Below are 27,963 nucleotides of genomic sequence, written 5' to 3' on the forward strand. Positions count from 1 at the left end.
ATGACCCCATTTAGGGTTTTCTTGGCACAGATACTGGAATATCTTTGCCATTTCCTTCTCCAGCTCATTTTATAGATGAGAAACTGGGGCAAATAGGGCTAAGTGTCCAGGGTCACACAGCTAGTAAGTGTCTTAGGCCAGATTTGAACTCAGCAAGATGAGTCTTCCTGATTCCAAGCCCAGCGCTCCATCTACCGCACCACTTAACTGCTTAATGTTTAATAGATGCATAGCTAAAGAGAGAAAGCAGAGTTCACCACTCCTTTTATGAGTTAGAGATAGCAACTCATCTGAGAACTGTAGCTGGAGCCTGATGCTGGTAGCAGGAAGAAACTCTACAACCATGTACCTGGTAGGTCACTGCCCAATAGAGATTATATTCCACACCCCATGGGGAGCAGCCCTAGTGCAATGACATCATCAGAAGACATAAGTGATGCTGCAACAGAGGTATATATTGTTCCTTCCATATGTGTTCCCTAGGTATGCTCACTCTTCTTGTTGATGGCATGTATATTTGCAGGAGGGTATATTCCAGGTTTATGGAGACAAGTCCTAATAAATTCTAATTGACTAATGTGCATTGGATGGCACTGAAACTATATACTTTAGTGAAAAATAATTTAAAGAAGGAAATAGACAGTACAATTAGAATAGTTGGAAACATAAGTGTTCCTCTTTCAAACCTGGACAAAACTAACAAAAATATTTTTTAAAGTGAGTGAAGTACGTGAACAGAATTTTAGAAAAGTTAGAAACGATAGACCTCTGGTAATAATTGGATGGAAATATAAAATAGCATACATATTCTTAGAAGCACATGACACCTTTATAAACACTGATGTATTATGGCATAAAATTTCACAAATAAATGGTGACATATTAAACATCCTTTACTTACCTCAACACAATAAAATTTTTATTCAGCAAAGGGCCTTTGAATGAAGGGATTAAAAATTAGAGACTAAATAACTTGATCTCGAAGAATTGGTAAGTCCATGAACAAAGTATAGGAACATTACATAATTTCATTAAAGAAAATTACAATTATGAGACAATGTTCCAGAAATTTTTGGATGCAGTCAAAGCAGTCCTTATAGAAATGTGTATCCCAAAATACTTTCATCAACAAAAGAAAGAAAGAGCAAATCAATGTTTTGGGCACGCTCCTTAAAAAAACAAACTAGAAAATCAACAAATAAAAAAAATGTGCTGAAGCAAATGAACATAGTAGCATAATGTCTGATAACTCCAAAAACCTTTAACTACTAGAGCAAGGACTCATTATTGGGGGGGGGGGAGAGAATTCTGAGAATTCTGAGAAAACTGGAAAGCAGTCTTGCAGAAATTGGTGTTAGACAAATATCTCATATCACATACCAGGAAAATTCCAAATAGATATATGACTTAAACATAAAAATCTAGATCATAAACAAATTAGAGGAGCAAGGCAGGAAACGCCTATCACAACTACGAACAGGGGAAGGTTTCATAACCAATGAGAGAGGATCACAGAAGATAAAATGAAAAAAAATTGATGGTATAAAAACAAAATGCCATTAAAATTAGAAGGGAAACAAGTTCTTAGGGAAAATTCTTTGCCTTAAGTTTCTCTAATAAGAGTCTGATATCCAATATACATAATAAACTGATTCAAATATATGTGAACAAGAACCATTATCCAATATATAAAAGGTCAAAGGATATGAACAGATAGTTCTAAAAGGAAAACTGATAGAAATTTCAAAAAAGAAAAATGCTAATTGTTGGAGAGGCTGTGAGAAACCAGTATACTAATATGTAACTGCTGGAGCTATGAATAGTCCTAGTCATTTTGGAAAGGAATTAGGCTCTATATCTGCAAAGTCATGAAACTGTGACTAAATGGTGTAGTTAGACTAGTTAATGAACCTTCCTCCATTTAGCTAGGCTGGTCCTCCGGCAACAGACACATAGTCCATCACACTGTACACTATTTTAAAGGTGAAGAAAATGAGGCCCATCTAATGATACTTCTATCAAGTATGTACCTCAAAGAGGTCAATGCCAAAGGCTTTGTATACTTAAATATATGAAAATATTCATAGCAGCTCTTCTTGTCTTAGTAAAGAACTGGAAACTAAAGGGGTGCCCATCAGCTGGGGAATAGCTAAACATATTATGGTATAAGAATGCAATGAACATGATTGTACCATAAGAAATGACAAAAGGGATAGTTTCATACAAACCTGGGAAGATTTGTATGAACTGATGCAACATATAGTGAGCACAACTAGGAGAATAAGTTATAAAATGACTGCAATAATATAGAAGAAATCAGCTTTCAAAGACTAATGATCAATATAGTAACCTACAAGGGTTCCAAAAGACCGGTAATGAAACACTTCCTGATGGAGGGGTGATGAATTCAAGTTGCAGAATAAAATACATTTTTGGACATGGTCAAAGTGGAGATTTGTTTTGCTTGAGTATCTACATTTGATACTAGGGTTTCATTTTTCTTTTTTTCTTTGGGGGGTGAGGGGGGACAGTCGGGGAGAAAGATAGGGGAGCTAGCTGCCAAACTGGAAAAAAAAAAGTAAGAAAGGTAAGAAAAGTAAGTCTTGGAAGCATTTTTTAAGGACAGAAGAAAATAAAGAAGGAAACACAGATGAGCAAGGTAGCTCTGAAAAATAACATGTTGAATTTATTATATATTTTAAAAAGAAAAACAAGCTGTGCATAATACAAATTTGCTGTTTCATATATAATCATCTTTTTTCAGTTCCTCTTTGCATATGGGAATGCTCATCTTATTTGAAGTTCGTTAAGTTCAAACATTTTTAAAAAGAGAATACAAACAAATTAGAGTTTCTGCTCTGGGCCTACCTAATTGCAGGAACTGGAAGCACTCAGCATAAATTGGTCTGTATTTGGATACATAGATTTTCCTATCCTAAATAACATAGTTGGGTTGGTGAACAAGCATCCCTGGATGATTGCTTAATCTCCGTCACGTAGTAGAAACAACACTGAACTTTAAACTATAGACGGGGGTGGGGGTGGGAGATGGGATGTGTATCTAATCCTGGCAATGACATGAATTCACTGAATGACCTCAAACTGGTCATTTCCTTTCTCTTGCCTCATTTATACAACTGTACTCACAACAATGGACCTACATGCTACACCACGTCCCATTGCCATGTTCTTGTTTGAGGAAATGGACTCCTTCCTCACCTCTGTCTTGTATAATCCCCAGTTTACTTCCAAACACATTGCAGATGCCATCAACACCACTACCATGATCTTTTTCTGATCCTCCTCCCATTACTAACACTCTCCTTTTCGAAATTACTCTGTGTTTGCTTACTTGGACGTGTAACGGTGAACTGGCCAATGGGGGTCCACTCCTTCAATCTTACATAGCCTGTTCTGCCAAGGTGCAATCCACATAGAGCGCCTGTTTCCACTTCGGAGAATGAGTAGGTATTATATGACTGTTTCCTGTCAACTTACTGCATGATTACAGAAAGCCTTTTAATTGGCATCTGAGCCAGAGCTGAGCGTGTATACAAAAGGCACCAACAGACAAATACCCCTCTTTTTCCTTCCGGATGGCCCCAAGGATGATTTTCTAAGCCCCAGAGGGCCAAATGGGGTGGACTTTCTATCCCCCACCCATTCCCATTTACCTGGTCTGTGAGAGCATGGCATCCTAGTCAAGCCTGTGTCTCAGATGGGACTGCCTCCTGCTTTTGTCTTTTTTTACTTTACTTTTTACTTTTTTGAGATCTCAAAAGATCAGAAAAGCTACCAGGGGTCCATCAGATGAATCCAGGTTGGTTCCAGCCCTGAGGAGTGACCTGCTTGACCCAGCCCTGCACTGGATCAACCTGGCAAGTGAGATGCCATATCTTACAAGCAAAGGAATGATTCATCTGCTAGCTATGTCACCCCCAGGAGAGAACTCAGTGGTGCGAAGAATATTTATAGTTACCACTTCAATTTTGAGCCCACTCTGTCCTAGGGACCAAGGTAATGAATGGGAGAATGTGCCCTGGTTTAGGAGAAGGGGACACTTCTATTTTGGTTCTTGCTATATCTTTTCAGTAAACACCCCTTTGTAAAAGCTAGTTGATTGTGTTTTGCATCACTTCACATGTATAATGGGTATCATATTGCTCACCTTCTCAGTGGGATGTGGGAGGAACTGGAGGGAATGAGAGAATTTGAAGCTCAAAATTTTTTTTAAATTATTTTTTATTTTTTTATTTTTTCCATATGCTTTTGAGTGGAAAATTTTTTCTCCCTTTTTCTCCCCCCCCCCACTCTCCCCAAGACGGCACACAATTTGACATAGGCTTTACATTTACATACCCATTAAACATATTTTCACATTAGTAAAGTTGTAAGTAAAAATTAAAACCAATAGGAGGAACCATCAGAAAGATGAAACAAAACTCAACTGAAGGTAAAAATAAGTGAGAGTGATTCGACTTCCATACTTCTTTCTTTGGATGTGGACAGCATTTTCCATCCTGAGGCCTCTGGAGATGTCTTAGATCCTCGTAATGCTGAGAAGGGTTCAGTTTAACATTCTTAGTCATTGCATAACATGGCTGCTATTGTATACAAAGTCCTCTTGGTTCTGTGAAGCTCAAAATTTAAAAATGAATGTTAAAATAAATCATTATTTTTGAAAAGATAATTGATCAATAAACATATATTCAGTGCCTATTGTGTGCCAGGGACTATGCTAAGTATTGGGGATACAAAATTACTCATTGATGACATTAAAGAGCTATTAAGTGGTGAAATGATATTGGGAAGATCCTAAATAACACCAGCAAATGATATTGGAGGATTTAACACTGGTGGTTGATATTAGGGAAGACATAGAGGGATGGAAGTTCAAGACAATAGCATCAGAAGAATCCCACTGCCCCAAGGAGTACCCCTAGAACCGGGGGGGGGTGATGTGAGAGCTATGCAGGCTGTTGGCAATGGGGACCTGAATTACAGTGGTGGCTACATGAGAAGAGAGGAAGGAAATGGATGTGAGAAATGTTGTGGAGGTAGAATTGATAGGATCACCACTGATTGGATAGAGGGTGAACTGGGATGAGGGAGAGGGAAAAGTTAAGGATAACAATAACAGCTAGCATTTACAGAAAGCTTTAAAGTTTCCAAAGCATTTTACAAATATCTCGGTTTATTCTCTTGTTGTTTTGGAGGCAATCAGGGTTAAGTGACTTGCCTAGGACCACACAGCTGGTAAGTATCAAGTATCTGAGGCCAGATTTGAACTCAGATCCTCCTAACTCCAGGGCTGGTATTCTATCCATGTGCCACCTAGCTTCCCAATCTCAGTTTATTCTCACAACAACCATGGAATATAGGTACCATTTTTATCTCTATTTTACAAATAAGAGAACTGAGGCAGACAGAGGTTATGTGATCTGCCCAGGGTCACACAGCTAGTAAGTATCTGAGGCCAAGATTTGAACTTGGGTTTTCCTGATTCCAGGTCTGGCACTTTAGTCACTGTGTCACCTAGCCACCTCAATTCCAGTAACTTGGAGGCTATGAACCTGGGTGACTAGAGCTAGAATGGTGGTATCCTCAAAACAAATAAATCCCAAAGAGAGATCAGTATGGGAAGGCAATAGTAATGTATAAGAGGAGGTCAGAGCAGGGAAGGCAAGCTTCCCAGAGAAAGAGACAGGGACATAGCTTACAGGAGAAGGAAGATTCAAGGGTAAGAAAGAACAAATCATGGGTGGGTCAGCACTTAGCCCTCATTTATTACTTTCTCTCCCTTTTCTTCCATCCCTTTTTCTTCCCTCCCCTGGGCAAAGATTCAGGGACTGCCCAAGAACCCTGGCTAAAGCTCCACATTAAACAAAACCTCCCACTGCTTCCACTTCCTCCTTTTGGCCTCTGTTCACTTAGAAGGATCTGGGCTCTTTATGGTTGGATGTTGGCCCAATGTCATAGGGAGCTGCCCACATCCTGGAGAAGGAAAGGGGTCAATGATTTCATGGGATTGTCCAGTGCATGTGCAAGGGGGAAGGGAAACTCAGACCACTGGTGCTTTTACTCCAACCCTTGGATAGATGGCTGTCGTTGTTTGTCCTTCATTCTCGAAGGAGACCATGACATCAGGAAGGTAATGCCATGACTAGCGGGAATGACATAGGTGAAGAACCAGCAAATGAGACTGAGCAGGAACAGTTGGATCGAGAGGAGGAGAACCAGGAGAAGGGAGTATTCAGGACGAGAAAGTGATCAACAGTGTCAAATGCTTCAGAGAGGTCAAGAAGGATCAGGAATGAGAAGAGAGCATTAGATTTAGATCATTCACAATTTTGTAGAGAGCAGTTTCACTGGAAGGATTATGTTGGAAGCAAGATTGCAGAGGAGTTTGGGGAGGGGGAGAAGAGAGGAAGTGGAGACACTGAGTATAGATGGTTTCCTCAAAGAGTTCAGCTAAGAAGAGGAAGAAAGATTAAGGAGAGTAGCTAGCAGGGAAGGTTAGATTAAGTGAGGGTTTTTTTAAATTATTATTTATTTATTTTTAACATTTGTTTAAAAAAATTTGGAGTTCCAAATTTTTTCCCTCCCTCCAGTCCTTCCCTGAGAAATATGATATCAATTATGCATATGAAATTATGCAAAACATATTTCTATATTATATGTTGTAAAAAAAAAGTGAGAAGAATAAAGAAAGTGGAAAAAGTTATACTTCAATATGCACTCAGAGTTGATCTGGAGATGGAGAGCATTTTTCATCATGGATCCTTCAGAATTTTCTTGAGTCATTGTATTGATTAGAGTAGCCAAGTTTTTCACATTTGATCGTCATTACGATGTGGCTTTTCCTGTGTACAATGATCTCCTGGTTCTGCTCCCTTCACTCTGAATCAATTCATATCAGTCTTACCAGGTTTTTCTGAAACCATCTCCCTTGTCATTCCTTATAGCATAATTAGTATTCTATATAGTTTATATATAGTATTCTATATGGCTTGTTCAAGCCATTCCCTAATGGATGGGAATCCCCTCCATTTCCAATTCTTTGCCACTACAAAAAAAAAAGCTGCTATAAATGTTCTTGTATGTATACATCCATTTCTTTCTTTGATCTCTTTGGGATACAGACATAGTAGTGGTATTGCTGGGTGAAATGGTATGTACAGTTTTATAGCCCTTTGGGCATAGTTCCAAATTATTCTGAGTTAGGGTTTTTTAAGGATGGGCTTGTTTGTAAGTACCGAGGAAGGACCTAGTAGATAGGAAGAGATAGAAGATTAACAAGAGTGAGGATGACAGAGGGTTCTCTGTCTGAAAGTCACTTCCAGCTCTAACATTATGTGTTTTAAAAATACATTCCAGTCCCAATCCTGTATTCTATTCTAATTTTACTGAGAAGATAGAAAAAGAATAGGTTGTCTAGCCAATAGGAGAGGCATTATGGATGCCTAGCTATCTCTTCCAGGAAATGATAGAACTTAGATTGGGAAAGAAAGAAGCCAGAACTGTCAAAGCGGAACGTTTTTCCCCCAAGTCTAGCCTGTAAATGACCACAGCTGAAAAGCTGCACTAGCTAAGTTGCTTCTTTCCAGCCATGGATCTATAAAGGGTGGCTTAACCAACCCTCTCATTGCATTTCTTGAATGCATAGCAGGATGGGGGAGGGGGTGAGTTGGTAGGCCTCCCAAATGAAAGTCCGCAGTTCCTCCTGCCTCTAGCTACCAGAGAAACACTCTTATCAGTTGCCAGAGTATCTTCAATTGACTTCAGTAAGATGGAGATAGTATGGAGGGGGTGAGAGAAGTGGGGTGATTTTCAATAGCTTCTTGGCTATACCTCCAATACTGGGCCAAGATATTTTTACAACAATAATTAGTGTCCAGTGATTAGCTGCACCCACATCCGTAGAATTCTCCCATCTTTTGGGCTCATTAAACCTCACACCATCTTAGCAAGTGGGTGGGTTGACAAAGGTAAAGTGTGTGTGTGTGTGTGTGTGTGTGTGTGTGTGTGTGTGTGTGTGTATTTAAAGGAAAAGTAGGGGCTGGAACTGAGGTCCTTACAGGCCCAAAGAATCCCCAAATCTCAGTGTGGGAGGAGACCTTAGAGGTCATGCCCCAACAATTTTCTCCTCTTCAAACATCTCCAACAAGTGGTCTTCCAGCCTATTGCTTCAAGACCTCCAGTGAAGGGAAACCACTGCCTTTCCAGGCAGCCCATTTCACTTTGAGATAGCTCTCTCTGGTAGGAAATATTTCCTGACGTCAAGCTGAAATCCATCTACCTCTTTGCAGCTTCTGCTTCATATTCTGTGTTTTCTTAGGTCTCTGCTTTGGTCTTCAACCCAAATCCAGTGAAGTGAGTCACTTCACAGGACCAAGAGTGGGAACTCTGAGACCATCTTGTCCAATCCCCTCATGTTGCAGATGAGGAAGCTGAGGCCCGTAGAAGTCATGATTTGCCCAAAGTCACATGGGTGGGTCATTACGTGGCAGTCATCTCTCTTTCCGCTGAGCCATCATGGCGCTGCCAATGTTCCCCTCCGTGTGTGTCAGTGTGTTTGTGTTATGGGTGTGTGGTAATGTACCTGTTGTGTTTGTTTATGTACACAGCTGTGTTAGTGTGCAAATAGGATAACTTACTTCTGTGGTATTATGGATCTATGGATCTACATATATTTTACTGTGTCAGCGTGTTATTGAGCTGGGTGAGGAGTGTTCCTGAATGCTGAGAAAAATACTTAACTTGTCCACAAAAATGCTTAAACGTTGTACCTGTGCGACCTTGAGCAAATTACTTATCTCTCTTGACCTCAGTATTCACGTCTATAAAAGGAGGCTGTGGATCTAAATAATAATAATTACAACAACAGCAACTATAGTAATAGCTAACATTTATGTAGCGCTTCCTATGTGCCAGACATTATATTAAGCACTATCTCATGGGATCCTCATAACAACCCTACCAGGTAGTTGCTACTATTATCCCTGTCTTACACATGAGGAAACTGAGGCGGACAGGTTTAATGACTTGTCCAGGGTCACAAAGTTAGTAAATGTGTCTGAGACTGGAATTGAACTCATGTTCTCCTGACTCCAGGGCTGGTACTGTGTCACTTAGCTGCCCCAATCAGCTACATACCCCCTACCTAAAGTTACCTGAGGACAGCTAGGTGGTGCAATGGATAGAATGCCAGGCCTGGAGTCGGGAAGACTCATCTCCCTGAGTTCAAATCTGACCTCACCCACTTACTAGCTGTGTGACCCTGAGCAAGTCACTTCATCCTGTTTGCCTCAGTTTCCTCATCTGTCAAATGAGCTGGAGAAGGAAATGGCAAACTACTCTAGTATCTTTGCCAAGAAAATCCCAAACAGACTCACTAAGAGTCAGACACAACTGAAAAGCAAACAACTAAAAGGTCAGAAGTTGGATTTGAAAAACTGTCTCCTAGTTCTAAAGCCTGTGCTCTTTCCACTATGAAATATCGCCTCCTACCACAGTAGACAGAGCACAGGACCTGGAGTCAAAAAGACTGAGGTTCAAATCCTGCCTCACATCTCTACAAGGAGAGTCTCGATTTCCTGATCTATAAAATCGGGTTGATTATAATAGCACCTGCCTTTGAGAATTGTTAGGATCAGGCAGGTTAATGCTTTTCAGACTAGTAAGTGCTATATAAATATGAGCTGTTGTTATAATAATAGTTATCATTATTATTATCCTCTTGTTCCAAGGTTACTTTTGGTATTAGAATAGAACTCTGAGAGCTGGAAGGAGTCCAAGGGCTAATGTAGTCCATTCCCTTCACTTGGTGGATGAGGAAACCGGGGCTCGGAAAACTGGGGCTGAAAGGGACCTTAGGGACCTGATCCAACCCCCTCATTTGACAGATGAGGAAATTGATAACTTCCAGGACACCACTCTGCTAATGCATTCTCAGAGAATGCAACCTCACATTAATTTTAACCTGAGCAAAACACAGCCAGGGAGGCAAATCTGGTGTGCGTGTGTGTTTTTAATTTTAGCTCTATCTCAAAGCCAAATAAAAATGCTGGATTTTTTTTGGGGGTGGGGTGGGGCATGGGTTATGTGGCTGTTTTTGTCTATTTTCTGTTTTGCCTGTCTGCTAATTAGGCCTGTCTCTGCTGCTGCTACTACTACTACTACCTTCCCTTTGTGGGGTTAACCAAGAAGATAGGGTAGGTTGGTAGACAAGGTGATGAAAGAAGTAAAGGTTGGGGAGGGATCTGCTGGGACATAAATCTAAAAGCCCCAAATGAATATGGATAGAATTGCCTCATGCAAATATATGCAAATGAACATACAAACCAGCCCCAAAAGGTGGGGGCAGAAGGACAAATGCAAATTATGGACTCTCAGGCAGCTGCAATAGACAGGCAAGTGCTAGTCCCCATAGTATGTGCCCTGGGGTCCTTTTGAGGTGTGTCGGGCTCCCGGGGCAGTGTCCCTCACCCCAAACTACAGATTGGTCAAAGATCTGCATCCTCTACAAAGACCCTAGGGCAGCTCCAGCTCTTGGTGATTTAGGAACCAGGGACCTAAAGGGAGAAGGACAGAGGAGAGAGCTTAAAGACACAAAGGAAAGAAAAGAATCTGATTTCTCAGTTTACAAGTGTTTTGAAGCAAGGAACTTTGGTAGTAAAAGTTTTGTAGGCTAGTAAACACTCACCATGACCCAACTGACTGTTGGGAGACACTGGTCAAGGATTAGTGAAAGGGTCATTTAGAGCCAGAAAGGACTTTAGACCACCATTCTGTCCAACTCCATCATTTTGCTAATGAACAAATGGAGATCCAGGAAAGTTAAGTGGCTGTAAGGTCACATAACTAGAAAGTAGCAGATTTGAACCTAGGTCCTCTGACTTCCAATCTAGCATACTTTCCACTGTACCATGTTTCTTCTCCTTGGAATAGGAGGAAATGCGGTATGATTAAAAAAAAAAGAGAGAAATCATTGGATGGGGAATCATAAGCTCTGGTTTGAATCTTGGCTTTGATACTTAACTAGCTGTGTTACCCAGAATTAATCTCTTCCTCACTCTTGACCTCAGTATCCTCATCTATAAAATGGGAGGGCTAGGCTAGATCATCTCTAAGATCTAAATGCTATATACCTGTGAGCCTGTGGAATGGGTCTGTTAGATCCAGGCCTACATCCTGTCTCCTACATGGAACCTGCTTTTGTGGTCTCTATGGATTTACTTTGAAGCCATCCAGCTTTGCCAGATAGTACCATGGCCCTTGGAGGGGCCCTTCTATGCCTGTCCTCTACCCCAGCTTTTCTGTCTCCCATGCCCTCTCTGTGCTGAGGTCCTCCTATTCCCTTTGCAGATCTGCAGATCCATGCCAGAATTATATTTCAAGAGAATTTGCCAGCAATTAAGTTAAAAGGCAAAAAATAGTCCACTTCCAGAGGGTTAGAGAAATATATATTGCAGAGGCCAGGGAATCTTATCCAAAGATTCTACCCCATCTCAATGTATACCTTCCAGTAGAATCTAATCTCTTTAAGGGCAGGGATCCTTTTGCATTTTATCTTTATAATCCCATCACCTAGCACAGTGCCTTGCACAGAGTAGGCATGTAATAAATGCTTGTTTTATTGAATGGAGACCCTCTCCAATTTGGACAGTATAAATTTAGATGCTAAAGTACATCCTATTCCCAACCGGTAAGTCAAGGCCTTGGCTCTATGTGACGCCTGCATCTTGTTCAAAAATCCCTATATAGGGCACCCTCCCATACCCCCCATATAGCACTACTCAGGGCCTGAATGTCTTTCAGCTTCCTAGGAACATTTGCCCTGCCTGGCTCTACCTACATCAGGGACCACAGCTTCCCAAGGTATTTTGTTGTTGTTGTTCAATCATTTCAGTTTTCTCTGACTCTTTATGACCCATTAGGTGTTTTCTTGGCAAAGGTACTGGAGTGGTTTGCCCTTTACTTCTCCAGCTCATTTGACAGACAAGGAAATGGAAGCAAATGTAATTAAGTGACTTGCCCAGTATCATACAGCTAGTAAGAATCTGAGGCTGGATTTGAACTCAGGAAGACTCATCTTCTTGACTCCAGGCCTGGCACTTTATACTCTGCACCATTTAGCTGCCTTTATGGGACATGTAGGCTGCCCAAAAATGGAATAACTTTCTTTGAGAGACGGTGGATGGGTTCCCCTTGCTTGGAGGTCTTTGAACAGAGGCTGGGATGTTCACTTGTCAGGTATGTTAATGTTGGGGTTCCTCTTGTATATAGGTTGGAGTAGATACCTGCTGATGCCCCTTTCCACTCTCAGATTCTATGATTCTGTGCCTTCGTGAAGTTCTCCATATTAGCAAAACTCTGATCTCCAGAAGGCTACCCTTAGCATGGTGAACAGTAACCCCTGCCCCCATCTATACCCATGATCCATACAAAATATATGGGATAATCATATCCACCTGCTTCGCAATCTCACTCCCCAGTAAGGAGAGGGTTATTCCTTCACAGCCCTCTCCCCAATATCAACTTAATAATTAGTTGTCTATGCCCTGCTGGAATCCCAGGCACATTTCACCTCCTCTATACTCACTTCTGCTTTTTTAGGTGACTTCTGTGTCTTATGAAGTCAGGATAGTAGAATAGTAAGGGAGAGGAAGCTAACAGCATTTATTAACCACCTACTTACGTGCCAGACACTATGCTAAGCTCTTTACAAGTATTATCTCATTTGATCCTCACATCAGCCCGATGAGGTAGGTGCTATTATAATCTCCATTTTACAGTTGAGGAAACATTTCCCACCTAACGGTGCTCCTGGACTTCATCATGGTTTCAAGAAACTCATCATACTCCAGGATCATATAAATTCTGAAACTCACACCTCTTCAGCACTGCTGCCTTTGGGGCTCTTCCATCCCTTGGATTGGAGAGGGTGTAGGGTGGACATTGGAGAGCTCTTTCCAGATTTTTCTTTTAAGGATGGAGTCAAGGGGAGTCATCTAATCATTTGCAGCTGAAGCAGGCACTGTGGAGTGCTCAGAGCTTGGTCAGACATTGACGATGCCCAGGTCATCCCTTGCCCCCCCTGCCATCACCAGTCATCCTGACTTTTGCCTTGCCACTGGACTTTGATGACCCTAGAAGAGTAAGGCTGATGACTTTGGGCAACTCTGTCTCACTTTAATCTAATTCATGAGCAAGTCAAGCCATCACCATGTGATGTCAGTGGTCCTCTTCAAAAGAAAGGATGGACTTTGTCATGCCCTGCCCCAGAGACCCCTCTCTCCTCCTCTCCCTTTTCAGCTTCTTTTTAACTATTGTCTTCTCCTGTTAGACTGTGAGCTCCTTGAAGGCAGGGAGACTGTCTTTTGCCTTTCTTTGTATCCTCAGCACTTAGCACAGTGCTCAGCCTTTAATAAATGTTTATTGATTATTGACTATTGATTGAGGCCTACAGATAGTAAATAAAAAACAAAATGATGGCTTTGAAGTCAGCGGACCTGCCACTTACTACCTGTGTGACCTCGAGTGCCATTTCATGAACTACCCGTTCAATGTTTTGATTTGTGGATATCCTAGAGTCATCTTGAACTGGCCATGTCTGAAAAAGAACTCATTATCCTTACTCCCAAGCCCTCCCCTCTTCTGAACTTCCTTATTACTGTCAAGGAGACAACTAACCTTTCAGGTACCCAGATTTGTAATCCTGCTGTCATCTCCCCTTCCTCAATTCCATGTGTCCAGTGAGTTGCCAAGTCTTGCTGATTCTTCCTCCATGTTGTTCATATTTGACCCTTTCTCTCCACTCACGCAGCCATCACCCTTGTTCAGGCTCTCATCACCTCTTTCTTGGGTTGTTGCAATATTGGGCCTCTTCCCATTCTAATCTGTACTGCACACATTTGCCCAAGTGGTTTTCCAGAAGAGCAGGTCTGATCATGTCACCCCCTTTTACCCAATATACTCCACTGACTCCTAGTACCCTTAGGCTCAAATGTAATCTCCTCTGTTTGACTTTTAAATCTCTTCACAACCCAGCCCCTTCATACCTTTTTAGTCTTCTTGAACATTACTATCCTGGACAGATTCTGCAGTCCAGCCCTACTGGCCTACTTTCTCTTCTCCCATCTCTGAGTCTTTGTACTGGCTGTCACCCATGCCTGGAGCATATTCCCTTCTTACCTCTGCTTCTTAGAATACCTGCTTTCCTTCTATACCTAGTTCAAGCAGTTTAAAAAAAATTTAATTGTTACTTCTCCTTGCCACTGAAAAATTAAAAAAGAAAAAAAAACCTCATGGAAAATATGCAAAACACATTCTCATATCGGTCACGTCCAAAACTGCATGATTCATTCAAGTATCATCTTCCGCAAGAGGCTTTTCCTGATTTCCCATTGACTTGTGCTTTTCCATCCAAACTACCTTGTATTCATTGTGTGTGTGTATGTGTATAGGTGTGTGTATGGGTTTATGTATATGTCTATATACATATCTGTGTATATATGTGCGTGCATATGCATATATGTGTATATGTATACATAAGTGCATGTGTATAAATGTATATATGCATATATTGTATGTATGTATGATGTGTGTGTATATATATATATATATATACATATATATATATACACACACACATACACACATACATATACATATATATTTATAGAGGTACATATTCTCTCCCCATAGGATGTAAGCTCCTTGAGGGCAGGGATCAGTTTATTTCACTTCATATTCTTGGTTTATAGCACTGTGCATGGCACATAGCAGAGACTTAATAAATGCTGCTTGAATTGAACATAACCTGCCTAATGAAGCCAAGGGTGGAGGATTCATCTGTCCCTAAATAGAACCATTAAACTCACAGAGATATAACTCTGGTTTCCTTGACATAGGCTGTCCATCTGCCCTCATCCCCAGCCCTGGCTTTTGCCATTCATCTTCCCGGCTCAGGCTCGCCACCTCCCCGACTCATTTTCTCACCCTTCCATATCCAGACTGTTGCCAAGGCTTGCCGATTTCACCTTTTCAACATCACTTAAACATGCCCCCTTCTCTCCTCTGACACTGCCACCACTCTAGTTATCACCTCACTTCTGGGCTATTGCAATAACCTGCTCATGGGTCTGCCTCTCCCCACTCCAATCTGTCCTGCTGTCAGCCACCAACCTGCTTTTTCTAAAGCACAGATGTGACCATGTCAGACTCTACTCTCTACTTACTACACTCCAGTGGCTCCCTATTGCCTCCAGGATCAAATACAAAACGCTCTGGTTAGCATTCAAAGCCCTTCATAACCTAGCCCTCTCCTAGCTTTCTAGTCTTCTGACACCTTAGCTCCCAACACAAACTTCTACACAGTGACAGATATTCCATCTCTTAGCTCTGAGAATTTTCTCTGGTTATTCCCCTACCATGGAATGCACTCCTTCCTCATCTCTGCCTCCTGGCTTCCCTGGCTTTCTTTGAGTCTGAATGAAAATCCCATCTTCTGCAGGAAGCCTTCCCCAACCCCTCTTAATTCTAGGGCCTTCCCTCTCTTATTTACTTCCTATTTATTCTGGAATATTCTGTTTGTATCTTGTTTATACATAGCTGTCTCCCTCATTATACTGGGAGCTTTTTTGGTGGGGGCAATTGGGGTTAAGTGACTTGCCCAGGGTCATACATCTAGTAAGTGTCAAGTATTTGATCTGAGGCCGGATTTGAACTCAGGTCCTCCTGACTTCAGGGCCGATGCTCTATCCACTGCGCCACCTAGCTGCCCCAACTGTAAGCTTCTTGAGGGCAGAGGCTGTCCTTTGCCCCTTTTTGTATCTCCTGGTCAGTGCTTGTCACATAGTAGGTACTTTGTAAATATTAATTGACTGACTGACCCCTAACACTGGCCAGCCCTATCTGCCCAAAGCATTTCTAATCCTTTTATCCATTCCAGATACAACTCTCTACCTCACCCCCTCCCTAGCCTTGGTACATTGTTTTCTAAATATTCTCCTATTGGCCAAAAGCCAGCAACCCTGTATCCTTGTCAGCTATTATTCAAATGTGGTTATTGTTCATGAGAGAGATAGGATAAGAGAATGTAGATACAGCTCTATGTAGTCTCATTCCCCATTCCCGTTACTGGAAATGTATCCTATTGGGTGCCTCAGCAGAGCCTGACTGAGTATCTGTCAGGGTAACTATAGAGGGGATCTTGTATTCTTTCTGACTGGAGGGCAGGACCATGAATTAGCTGGAAAACTTCCATTTTTATGCAGTCACCTCTTCATTTGTCACTAGTTGTACTACTTTTGGACTTCTTTGGACCATTCTATCATCCCTTCTCTCCTTTCCCTCTATCCCCACTTTTCAGCCTCCTTTAGTGTTTAAATCAGTGTCTAAGTGAGAACCCGGAGAACACTGGAAAAACCTTAGCTTAAAAGGGCCAGGGTCTCCCACGGCATCCAGGACTATCTCCAGTCATCCTGACTGATATCTGGCCACTGGACCCAGATGGCTCTGCAGGAGAAAGTGAGGTTGGTGACCTTGCACAGCCCTCCCTCACTCAAATCGAAGTCAATTGCAAGTCATGTCATCATCTCCCTGATGTCACAGTCCTCTTCAAGAACGAAGGACAAACCACACACACAAAACCACAAAAACCACACAGATTATAAGCTCCTCAAGCACAAGGATTTTCTTTCTTTCTTTCTTTCTTTCTTTCTTTCTTTCTTTCTTTCTTTCTTTCTTTCTTTCTTTCTTTCTTTCTTTCTTTCTTTCTTTCTTTCTTTCTTCCTTCCTTCCTTCCTTCCTTCCTTCCTTCCTTCCTTCCTTCCTTCCTTCCTTCCTTCCTTCCTTCCTTCCTTTCTTTCTTTCTTTCTTTTTTTTCTTTCTTTCTTTTTTCTTTCTTTCTTTCTTTTTCCTTCTTTCCTTCCTTCCTTCCCTTCTTTTTCTTTTCTTTTATTTATTTTATTCTGAACTTAAGGAATGAAACAAGCATTCCCATGACATAGTAGATTAGAAAAAAAGATTATTGTAAATGAAACTGCAAATGTATCATGTACAGTTTGCTATTCCTTTGAAATACATAATAAGGTTATAAGGTAACTTTTTCCCCTATCTTCTTTCCTCCCTCCCGCTCTAGATATGGCTACCATTAGACAAAATATGTGTGTATGTGTGTGTGTGTGTGTGTGTGTGTGTGTGTGTGTGTATATATATATATATATATAAAGTGTATATACACATATGTATGTATATATGTATATGTATATGTATATACACACATATACATATATGTAAAACCATTCTATACATACTTCTATTTATCAGTTCTTTCCCTGGATACAGATAGTATCTTCCTTCACATGTCCTTTGTAGTTAATTCGGATATGTATAATCATCAAAATAACTTAGTCACTCTTTTGATTGTCTTTCTTTTTATTTTTTTTATCCCCAGGACTTCGCACAGTGCCAGGCACACAGTTGGCACCTGATAAATGTTTATTGACTGACTGCTAGACCAATTGAGCTCTGAGGTTCTAGTATTGCCATTCGGTGAGGAGCATTATTCTGCCATGGGAGGGACATTAGGTTCGTCAACACATGCATGAGCCTGAGGCTGCTGGACACCCTAATCATTGTCCGGGGCACGTGAAGTGACACAGAGTACAGGGATGCTCTGCGCATGTGAGAATGGATGGCTGTTCCTGCAGCCCTTATTACTGCCCACACATGCACAGACTGTTCTTTGGTCTCTGGCTGTTGGCATCGGTGACTCTTTGCAGGAGGAAGTGTGGGGTCATGGCAAGAGCCCCTGATTTGGAGTCAGGAGGCCTGGGCTTGAATGCCAGCTGTGCCCCTTAGTTCTGGGTCATTCTGGCCAAGTCACTTCCTCTCTGTGGATTTCAGTTCTGTCTTTTGTAACATAAAGGAGAAATCAACATCTCAAAAGAGAAATAGTGTGACTAGCTCTAGAATTAGTGGGCCTGGGTTCAAATCCTACCTCCAATACTCCCTGTGTGACCTCGAGAAGTCACTTAGGTTTGTTACCTCTGCTATAAAATGAGAAGCTTGGACTAACTGACCTTTAAGGTCCCTTCCAGATTGAAATCTGTGATTCTATGTCTGATCCAGTTACAAACTCTGGTCATGCACTCTAGGCTGACTACTCCCAGAATCCCTAACCCCTAAGCTGACTGATGGGGCAGGGGGTTGAACATGTCTCGACAGTGTTTTTCGTGACCTCCTGGCTTATGCCCTCACAGGGTAGCTCCCTGGGGATCTTGCTTTTGTCCATTTGTTGCACACACTCTGCTAGGAGAGCCGAACGGAGGACTTCTTCCCTGGTCCTTGTGGAGGGGAGATCCCACCTTCCATTTAAAAAATAAGTCTAATGGATGCAGCCTCTGACCTGTGGCAGCCTATAATCAAAGGACTGAGTGCATGGCTGCCCAACCCATGCAGGCCCTGGGAAGCCACAGAGAGGGTTCAGGTGAGAATAACAAAGATAGAGAATAGAGTGTTTGTGGAAGGGCTAAAAGAATTTGGGTCATAGAGGTCAGAAGTGGGGATCACAACATTTGGAGTTAAAAGGAACTTTAAAGATCTAGCCAGAGGATCATAGATCTAAAACTGTGAAGGGGACCTCAAGGGTCCTTTTGGTCTATCTCCTCATCTTACAGATGAGAAAACTGAGGCCCAGGGAAGTTATGACTTATCCAACTTCCCTCAGTAAGCATCAGAAGTAGGATTTGAATCCAGTTCCTCTGACCCTAGAGGCAATGTTCATCTTCATTTCACAGCCAGGGAGCCAGGGGAAGAGTGCACTGAATTTGGAGTCAAAAGACCTGAGTTCAAACCCTTGCTATACCACTTATCACCTGTGTGAACTGGGTCGAGGCATATAATCCCTGAGGGGCCTCAAATTTCTCCACCAATAACATGAGGCCCATTCCACCTGTAGCTCTAGACTCTCATGGTGAGATTGCTAAGGTCCTTATTGCTATAAATTGAGAGGGCTGGAGTCTCTGCTAGCTCTAAATCTACAGTCCTATGAAACTGAGGCTCGAGGAAGGAAAATTATTTTTCAAAATGTCACTATGTGTGTATAACTTGTTGTTTGTCTCCTATTCTTTGGTTTGTTTTTGTTTTTTTGCTTTTTGGTGAGGCAATCGGGGTTCAGTGACTTGCCCAAGGTCACACAGCTAGTAAGTGTTAAGTGTCTAAGGCTGGATTTGAACTCAGGTCCTTCTGACTCCAAGGCCAGAGCTCTGTTCACTGTGCCACCTAGCTGCCCCTTATCCTTTGTTTTCAAAGAGGACCAATGACGTCATGGGACGATGTCTTGACTTGTGTGCAAATTGGATTTGAGGGAGGCAGAGCTGTGCAAAGTCCTCAGCCTCACTCTCTCTTTCAGAATTATGGAAATCTAGGGGCAGGACAAAAGTCAGGACCGAGTGGCGATGGCCCAGGATGCAGTGGATGACCTTGGAGTTTGATGTCTGACCAAGCTCTAAGCACTCCACAGTGCCTGCTTCAGCCTCCTTCATGGTCTTTGGAATAAATTGTTCTCATCCAGGAGACGTCTTCACATGCCTGGGGGTAGACATCCCTCTAACTCACTAATGGGTTTGGGGCCTGTCGGGTTATCCTCAACTTGGGTTAGCCCCTCTGCCAAGATGATTTTTATTGAGGTGTGGCCGCTGCATGTGCTACGGCTTCTTGGAGCCACAGGCGAGAGTTGGGTGAGAGGTGGATGAGCAGCCCTGAAAAGGGCTTGGGAAGCCCTCACCCCAGAGATGCTAGTGCTCCCTGAACACCCTATACACTCCTGAACCAAGGAGGTGATACCTCTCTATTGTCTCCTGGTAAGACCACCCCTGGTACCCTATGTTCAGTTTTGGGGTGCTACCACGTAGGAAGGCCATTGATAAAATGGAGAGTGACCATTCTAGGGCAACCCAACGTAGCAAAGGGCCTTGAGACCATGACGTGTAAAAATCATTTGAGGGACCTGGGGATGTTTAGCTTGGGGAGAGAGAAGACTCAGGGGACACAATAGCTGTCTTCATCTATACATTAAGCCCTGTCATGAGATAGAGGGATTAGATGTGTTTGGTGTGATATTAGAATCTGTGGATGAGTATTAGAAAGAGGCCTGATGTCAGAAAAACCTTCTAACAATAGGAGCTGTCCCAGAGAAGAACGGGCTGCCTTGGAAGGGGGAAGGTTTGCCTTTATTGGACGTTTTCAGGAAAAGGTTGATCATTTATGTTGTAGAGAAGATTCTTTTTTTTCAAGTGTGGTTTTTAACCACTTGAGGCTCTTTCAACTCTGAAATCCTGGGGTTTGCCCAAGATCACAAAGGAAGGAAGCAGCAGAGGATTTTGAACCCAAGTCTTACGACTTTAATTTCAGTTTTCTCTCTGTAGCCCATGCTATTCCTCCTCCCCCTTGTTAGATAGCAACCCCCTTTACAGAAAAGCCTCCTTGTGGGAGCCTTCAGTCTTTCCTTGAGGTTGCCCCCTATTCCCTGTCTGGAAGGGGGTGGGCTGCTGGCTTCCTAGCCCCCCACCCTCCTGCCTGCTGTCCTGGTAGGCCAGCCCTGCAAACAACACACTGTTGACAATCTGCCCAGGCTAAACACCCGATAACACGGTCCTGGGCAAGCCAGACATCCTGACAGCATGCTCTTCCAGGGGAAGATGCTTTGAATACATCATCCTGTCAGGCCAGTTTATTATTCTTTTGCTCGAGATAAACTGCAGCCGCCCAGCGAGGGGCTGTATAAATTCCAGGCTCAGAAGTTGAGCAGGCACGGCTCCTTGTTAAACACACACACAGACCCCACATAAATCCTGCCGGGTAAATAACCCGACATAACCTCCCCCCACCCCCAAGTCCCCACAGATCTCTCCAAGAGTCTAGGTTTCCCTCAGTGACATGGGGTGGTCCAGGGAGCAGATGGATTAAACCAAGGGACAGGCCCAGAAAAGAAAGGTATAAGATCCCTGTCCTCAGACCTGGGCCTTCTGGAGGCATTGCATCCTTTCCTGGAGGCCCTGTGCCAACACACTGCCCCAGATCCAGAAGGCACCATCCTGGCACCATGAGTCTCCTCCAGCCCTGCTAGGATCAGACCCAACCTCTTGACTCCTGGACCTTCATCTTGTCCAGCAAGAGCTCTCTTGTGGGTGGTCAGGAATAATCAAGTTGTAAAATGTCTGTGGGGAAGAGATGGGATTTCAGAGAGTGCCTGTTCCATCTTCTTTTGGCAGGAGACCACCTCCAAAGGGACAGAGAGGCTCTCCTGCAAGCCATGCAACTAACATGTGTATGGGTAGTGGGGTAAGGGAGCGAGTAGGGAGCTCCCTGTCCCTTTTCCCCACCCACCAGGAAAAGGGGAGATACCTGCGTCACATTGGAGTCCTCCTTCCTTCAGCCAAGAGCTGGGGCCTGGCAAAGCCTGATATTCCCTAGGATAATTATTACTAGGATAGTAAAGTCCTATTTGTTTAAAGTTTGCATGATCACGTCTCCTGTAGGTTACACTTCCTTAGGTGCGGTGGGTGAAGTGTGTGTGTGTGTGTGTGTGTGTGTGTGTGTGTGTGTGTGTGTGTGTGTGTGTGTAGGGTGTGATGAACAGGATATTCATAAGCAGGTGATAATTGTCTGTAATGTCCATTTAAAATACAGGGTTTTAAAGAAAGCCTATATCACTAGGGGTCTTTTGGAAGAGGTAGGCTCGTGCAATTTCAGAGCTGAAGGAAATCTTAGAACATTAGTTCAACCCTATCATTTTACAAGTGAGAAAAGTGAGGCCCCAAAAGGCTAACCCATTTTATTATTTTCATTTTCCTTCCCCAGGCTCAATCATATAGTATGATGTATTAAAGGGGTGCAAGGTTAGAGTAATTAGAGTTAGGGAGAATTAATCATGGAAGGCTGCCTGAAGAAGGAGAATTTCAAGCCTTTCTCTTTCCTCCTGCAAAAGCTTTCCTTCATAGGTTTGAGACCTCAGACATACTCACTAGCTGTGCAACTGTGAACATGACACCTAATCTCTCTGTGCCTCAGTTTCCTCTCTTGTTAAATGAGAAGTATGGCCAAAGTCATCTCTGGTTCTAAAGCCTTTGAGCAGGGCATTGGACCTGAGGTAAGAAACACTTAGGTTCATATTAGACTTCTGGTACTTTTAGACTGTAAGACCTTGGACAAACCATTTGATCCTTATCTGTAAAAAGAGGAAGTTGGATTAAATGATCTTTAAGGTCCTTTCCAACTCTGAATCTGTGATCCCATGACCTCTGATAGTCTGATCCCATGACTGTCCATTCTGGCCAATGGATGCCTGAGTTACAAGAATCCCACCTTGAAGGAATGGAGCAGAGATTTCTGGTGGGTGTTCATCTGGTAGGATGAGGGCAAGCTGTCAAAACAAGAAAAGGGCCCCAGGAGATAGGGTACTCCTCCTTTACCTTTAACTTATTTTATTTCAATTCTTCAAAAGAGCTGGGATATCACTGGTGTGTGTGACCCCTCCACACCACTCCAAGTCTAAGCAAGTAATGCTCATAGGATAATAGATTAAGAGTGAAGAAGGGGTCTTAGAGGTCAAGTCCAACGCCTTCATTTTACAAATAAGGGAACTGAAGACCAGAGACTTGTCCATAGTTATACAGCTGTTATTGGTGGTGGTAGGCCTTTGTTTCTAAGAGGACCAGTGACATCACAGGTGACATCTTGACTTGTGCATGAATTGGACTTATGTGAGGCAGAGTTGCACAAAGTCTCAGCCTCACTCTCTCTTCTGGAGTCATTGAAGTCCAGTGGCAGAACAAAAAATTGTGATGGCCGGAATACAGTGAATGACCTTGGCATCTTTGATGTCTGACCAAGCTCTAAGCTTTCCAAAGTGCCTGCTTCATGGCCATTGAAACGCATTGTTCTCATCTACCCATTCCACGGGGGCAAGTCATCACGTGAGCGGGGTAGACACCCCCACCCGCAGTTCATCGATGGGTTTGAGCCTGTTGGCTATCCTCAAGCTAATTAGGGTCTCTGTACTCTCTCTGTTATTCCCCATCGTCTTCTTCATGAGCTGTTATGGGGTATATATGTGTGTATAGATGTACATCTAAGTGTATGTACACATATATAAAGACAGCTAAGTGGTGCCTTGGATAGAGTGCCAGGTCTGGAGTCAAGAAAACTTATCTTCCTGAGTTCAAATCCAGCCTCAGACACTTCCTAGCTGTGTGACACTGGCCAAGTCATGTCACCCTGCTTGCCTCAGTTGCCCCATCTGTAAAATGAGCTGGAGAAGGAAATGGCAAACCACTCCAGTAGCTTTGCCAACAAAATCCCAAATATGGTCACAAAGAATTGGACTTAACGGGAAAACAACTGAATGACAATAATACATACATAAACAGATATATGTGTATATGTATATACATGTATTTTTATGTCTTAATATCCCACAGCTGCTTATTTATATACCTGTTTATATATCATATAAACAAAACTAATTTCTGTAGCAGGACTAGGACCAGCCTCGAGGTCTTACTCCAAATTTTATCACTGAACCTCTCAGTTTTCCAGGCAACTCTCTTAAGATAATAATATATTAGCTATCACTTGGCAGTCCACATTGATAGAGTTTCTCACAGAACCTGTCCAAAAAAAAATACCCCAAAACCCAGCTAGGATACACAGATATAAATAGAAATCAAGGATACACATCTAAAAATGTATTGACTAAAACCATGAATTGCGTAAATAATTAAATGACTTCACTGACATTTTAACAGGGAAGTCAAGGTGCCTCATGGGAAGTGCAGGTGAGAGGGCAGGAGGCTGCACACACCCAGGGAGATAGGTACCTGTCTCTTGAGGGGAACAGGGACAGGCTTACAGAACAGGTGAGAGATACATCAAACCCTGACAAGTATGAAGAATTTCTTCGAGCCTCCCTCCCCAGATAGAGCCCCCCTGTTTGCTGTGGGAGCCTTGGAGATTTAGGCTTCCTGATAAGGGAGACATACACAGCTGGGTAAAGTAAACAGCCTCACAGGCTTCTGCTGGACCACCTGTCCTGGCCCATTGATGGTGCCCCCAATAGGGTGGCACAATGGAAAAAGCACTGGTTCTGAAGTCAGGTCAGAGGGGCTGGGTTCGAATCTCACTTCTGATGCTTACCAACTAATTGTATCTAGCCTTGAGCCAGGCACTTAAACTCCGTGAGTGTTAGTTTCCTTATCTATAAAATGAGTTGAACCAGATGGCCTTTGCTAGATTTATGACCCTATTATTCCTTTTACGTTGTCTACTCTGGTCCAGGAGAAAGGCCCTTTCTGAGGAAACCACTCAAATTTGGCGTGACACTTCCTCATGCCAAACACATTGGGCCAAAGGGCTCATCATCCAGATCAGCTCTCCAACGCTTGCTCTCTCCAGGCTCCCTGGAAAAGGGAAGCTGAGCTAGGCTGTCCCCTTGTCTCAGTGCTCCTCAGCTCTGCGTTCCAGCTCCTGAGAGCAGGGGCCATATCTAGAGATCCTGGGCTCTGAATAAGAACTAAATAGCTGCTTGCTTAATCGATGCTTGTCAGGAGCTCCTGGGCCTACAGCTTCTGATGATGGATGGGTGACCACAAGCGCTTAAAGGGGAAGAGGACTGTATTCTTACATGGAGGGGACTAAGCTGAAATGGGAAATAAAAGAGCAGGAATTAATCTTCCTTCTGGCTGAAGGGGAAAAATGGAGATGGGGATAGGGAAAGAGAAATGGGCAGGGGGACAAAATAAGAAAAGGAACACAGAGGAGAGAACATAATAGAAAGGGAAATCAGATGGGGGAACAGAGTAGAAAAAGAAAATGAGGGAGAACAGAAAATAATAGGAAAATCTAGTGGGGGAACAGAGCAGAAAATGGTGGGTGGAGGACAGGAGGGTAGGGAAGGAATCTCGAGAGAATAGAAACACTGGGAAGGAAAAGAGAAAAGCTGGGGAGGGGAACAGAAAGAAATGGGGGAAACTGAGCAAGGTTGAGGGAAGAGTTGAGGTGGAACCATCAGAGCAAGGGAAATTGAAACAGAGAAAGGAGCAGTGGTACAGAACTTGGGTGATGGGGAACCGTGTGGAAGGAAACAGCAGAGAAAAAGAGAAGTGGGGAGAAGAAAGGAAAAGAAAAATAACAGAGGGAGGTGAGGGAACAGAACAGAGGAATGAGGCAGAATCGGAGGGAGAGAGAAAGCAAAGGACATCCTAGAGTATTTTTTACCCATTTAGAAGCAATAGAATGAAACTGAAGGCCTGGGACCCCATCCCCCCCTCATTCAGACTTATCTGAATCCTTTGGGTCCTGTCTCTGTAAAGCCTACATTTCTGCACTGAATGAATGTTTCAACCCTGCAGCTTGCCTCTGGGGTGAAAGAGCTGAGTTCAGTGAACTTAAGGGCAAATCTATCTCCTGTCCTTCCTCCCTAGAGATAATGAAGCTAATGGGATTATTTCCTCTACGCAGGAACAAGACTATTGGGGTGGGGGGAGAAGGGAGAGGAGGAAGTCTCCCAGAGAATAGCTTTGTTTGCAAAAAGCCTGGCCCCAGAGTCATGTATTCGCCACCACACAAGAGGAGAGGCTGTGTCTACATGTCTACAGGAGAAGGGGAGCAATGATTCAGCTCATTGGAGTTGTGTCCATCTGGTTAACTCAGCTCTCCATCTGATACCACTGCCACTCCCATTTCTTAACTAGCAGGTTTTTGGAGGGTGCTGAATTGGTGCCCCAGATAGTCATTCCACTATTTCAGAGTGCTGTCAACATGATACCAAAACATTGGGTCAGTTATTGTCCACCCAGATGTTTAGTCTACATGACCATACTAGAACAGACAAACTGCATTTTTTTTACTTAAATTGAGGTTATGATTTCATGGGGCCAAAATGTTCAGATGAACCAGAAAATTCACACAGCAATTTGAATTCTTCTATTTCTGTGATGTCAAAAAGCTGTGGGACTTAGCCTCAATTGGATGGTGGCTTTTAATTTGCCCATGCAGACTCAACTGAGTGTTTTGCTGACCAAAAAGAAATAGGATGCCATTAACCATCCATCGGCAGGTTATGGTCCCTACTCTCAGGAGACAGGCCACTGGTCTATGGAGTGCTGAGCAAAGGGACGGCCTAGCTCGGCTTTCCTTTTCCAGAGAACCTGGAGAGAGGGATCACTGGAGAGACAATTATCCTGAGCTATTTCTCCAGCCAGGGAGAAAGACAGCCACTGAGGCATGGTCACTCTTTTGTTCCATTTCTCCTGTGAAGAGATGGGGTGCTTTTGTGAATCTGGGGCTTCAGATCCCCTAGAACAGGAAATCTGGAGCAACAAATGAGACCAGGAATCCTTAGAGGACTCCAGCTTGGTTTTCCCCCTCTAGTCTACCCCCTTCTATTTTGCCCTTCATCAGGAAGGAAGACCATTTCTCTACTTATATTTCCCATCTCATGCTCATCTATTCCACACAGGAATGTGCTCCTCCACCACCTTAAGTGCTGGTTGTGTTCTTTCTATCATCAGAAGGCTCTCTAGCTCAGAACCAACATAGATCCAGTAAGCTAGTTAAGGGACTCGTCAGATTGCCCTTTTACATGAAGTAAGATTCTCTGTATGCATTTGTAGTATTTAAAAACTAACTTTTCCCATTTAAATACACCTTCCCAAAGCAAATATGAACCCATTAAGCACATAGTAGGATAACAGGAAAGAATTACCAAACTGTAGAATTTCAGAGATAGAAGAGATCTCAGAGATCATCAAGTCCAACCTATACATAAATGGGAATCCCTTGTTCAGCATCTCTGATATGTGATCAGTCTCTACTTGAAGATTCCAGTGATGGGGAACTCATTGCCTCCCAAGGTAGCCCCTACTTTTGGGTACCTCTTGTTTTTAGGAAGTTTTCTTTCCACCTGCATTCCTGCAATTTCCACCCATTACTTTTGGAGAAAAAAATGTTGCTGAAGATTAAGGCATCTATGGAGCAGTCATGGTCTGGAGGCACAGTAGTGAGTGTTGGAAGGCAGGACATGTAGTTAGTGCAGGAGTTCTTAACTTGTTTTAAGTCACGGACTCCTTTGGCTATCTGGACTGATGGGCCTAGGGATCCTTTCTTGAAAACATGGCTTGTTGCTTACATTCATTATTGGAGGAAATGCTAAATTACAGTCAGAGGTTCATGAAAATAAAGATATATTCTTCACATCAAAGTTCATGGGTCCCATAAATCTATCTAATCCGTGGATTCCTTGCTGAGGGCATGAGGAGCCCCAGATTAAGAACTCCTGAGCTAAAGCTTCATTAATACCTTTAAACTGGCAGTCTTCATTGGCAGGCAAGAGGAAAAACTTACATTGTGCACAGTAACAGCAATATTATAATGATGATCAACTGTGAAACACTTAGCTCCTCTGATCAAGACAATGATCCAAGATAATTCCAAAAGACCCATGATGAAAAATACTATCCTCCTCCATGAAGAGAACTTATGAACTCTGGGTGCAGATTGAAGGAAGCACATGTTTTCTTTGCTTGGTGGTACAGTGGCTAGAGCACTGGGTTTGGAATCAGGAAGACGCATGAGTTCAAATCCGGCCTCAGACACTTACTAGCTGTGTAACCCTGGGCGAGTCACTTCACCCTCTTTGCTGGAGAAGGAAATGGCAAACCATTCTGGTATCTCTGCCAAGAAAACCCCAAACTGGGGTCACAGAGAGTCAGACATGACAGAAATGACTCAACAATATGGAAATCTGTTTTGCATGACTTCAAATGTATAATCTATATCATGTTCCTTGGCTTCTCAAGAAGTGGGGGAAGGGCAGGAGGGAGAGAATTTAGAACTCAAAACTGCAAAAAATGAATGTTAAAAAATTGTTTACATGTAATTGGAAAATATTTAACA

This window comes from Phascolarctos cinereus, unplaced genomic scaffold, assembly GCF_003287225.1.
Source record: "Phascolarctos cinereus isolate Bilbo 61053 unplaced genomic scaffold, phaCin_HiC Scaffold_5;HRSCAF=322, whole genome shotgun sequence".
Classification (NCBI taxonomy): domain Eukaryota; kingdom Metazoa; phylum Chordata; class Mammalia; order Diprotodontia; family Phascolarctidae; genus Phascolarctos; species Phascolarctos cinereus.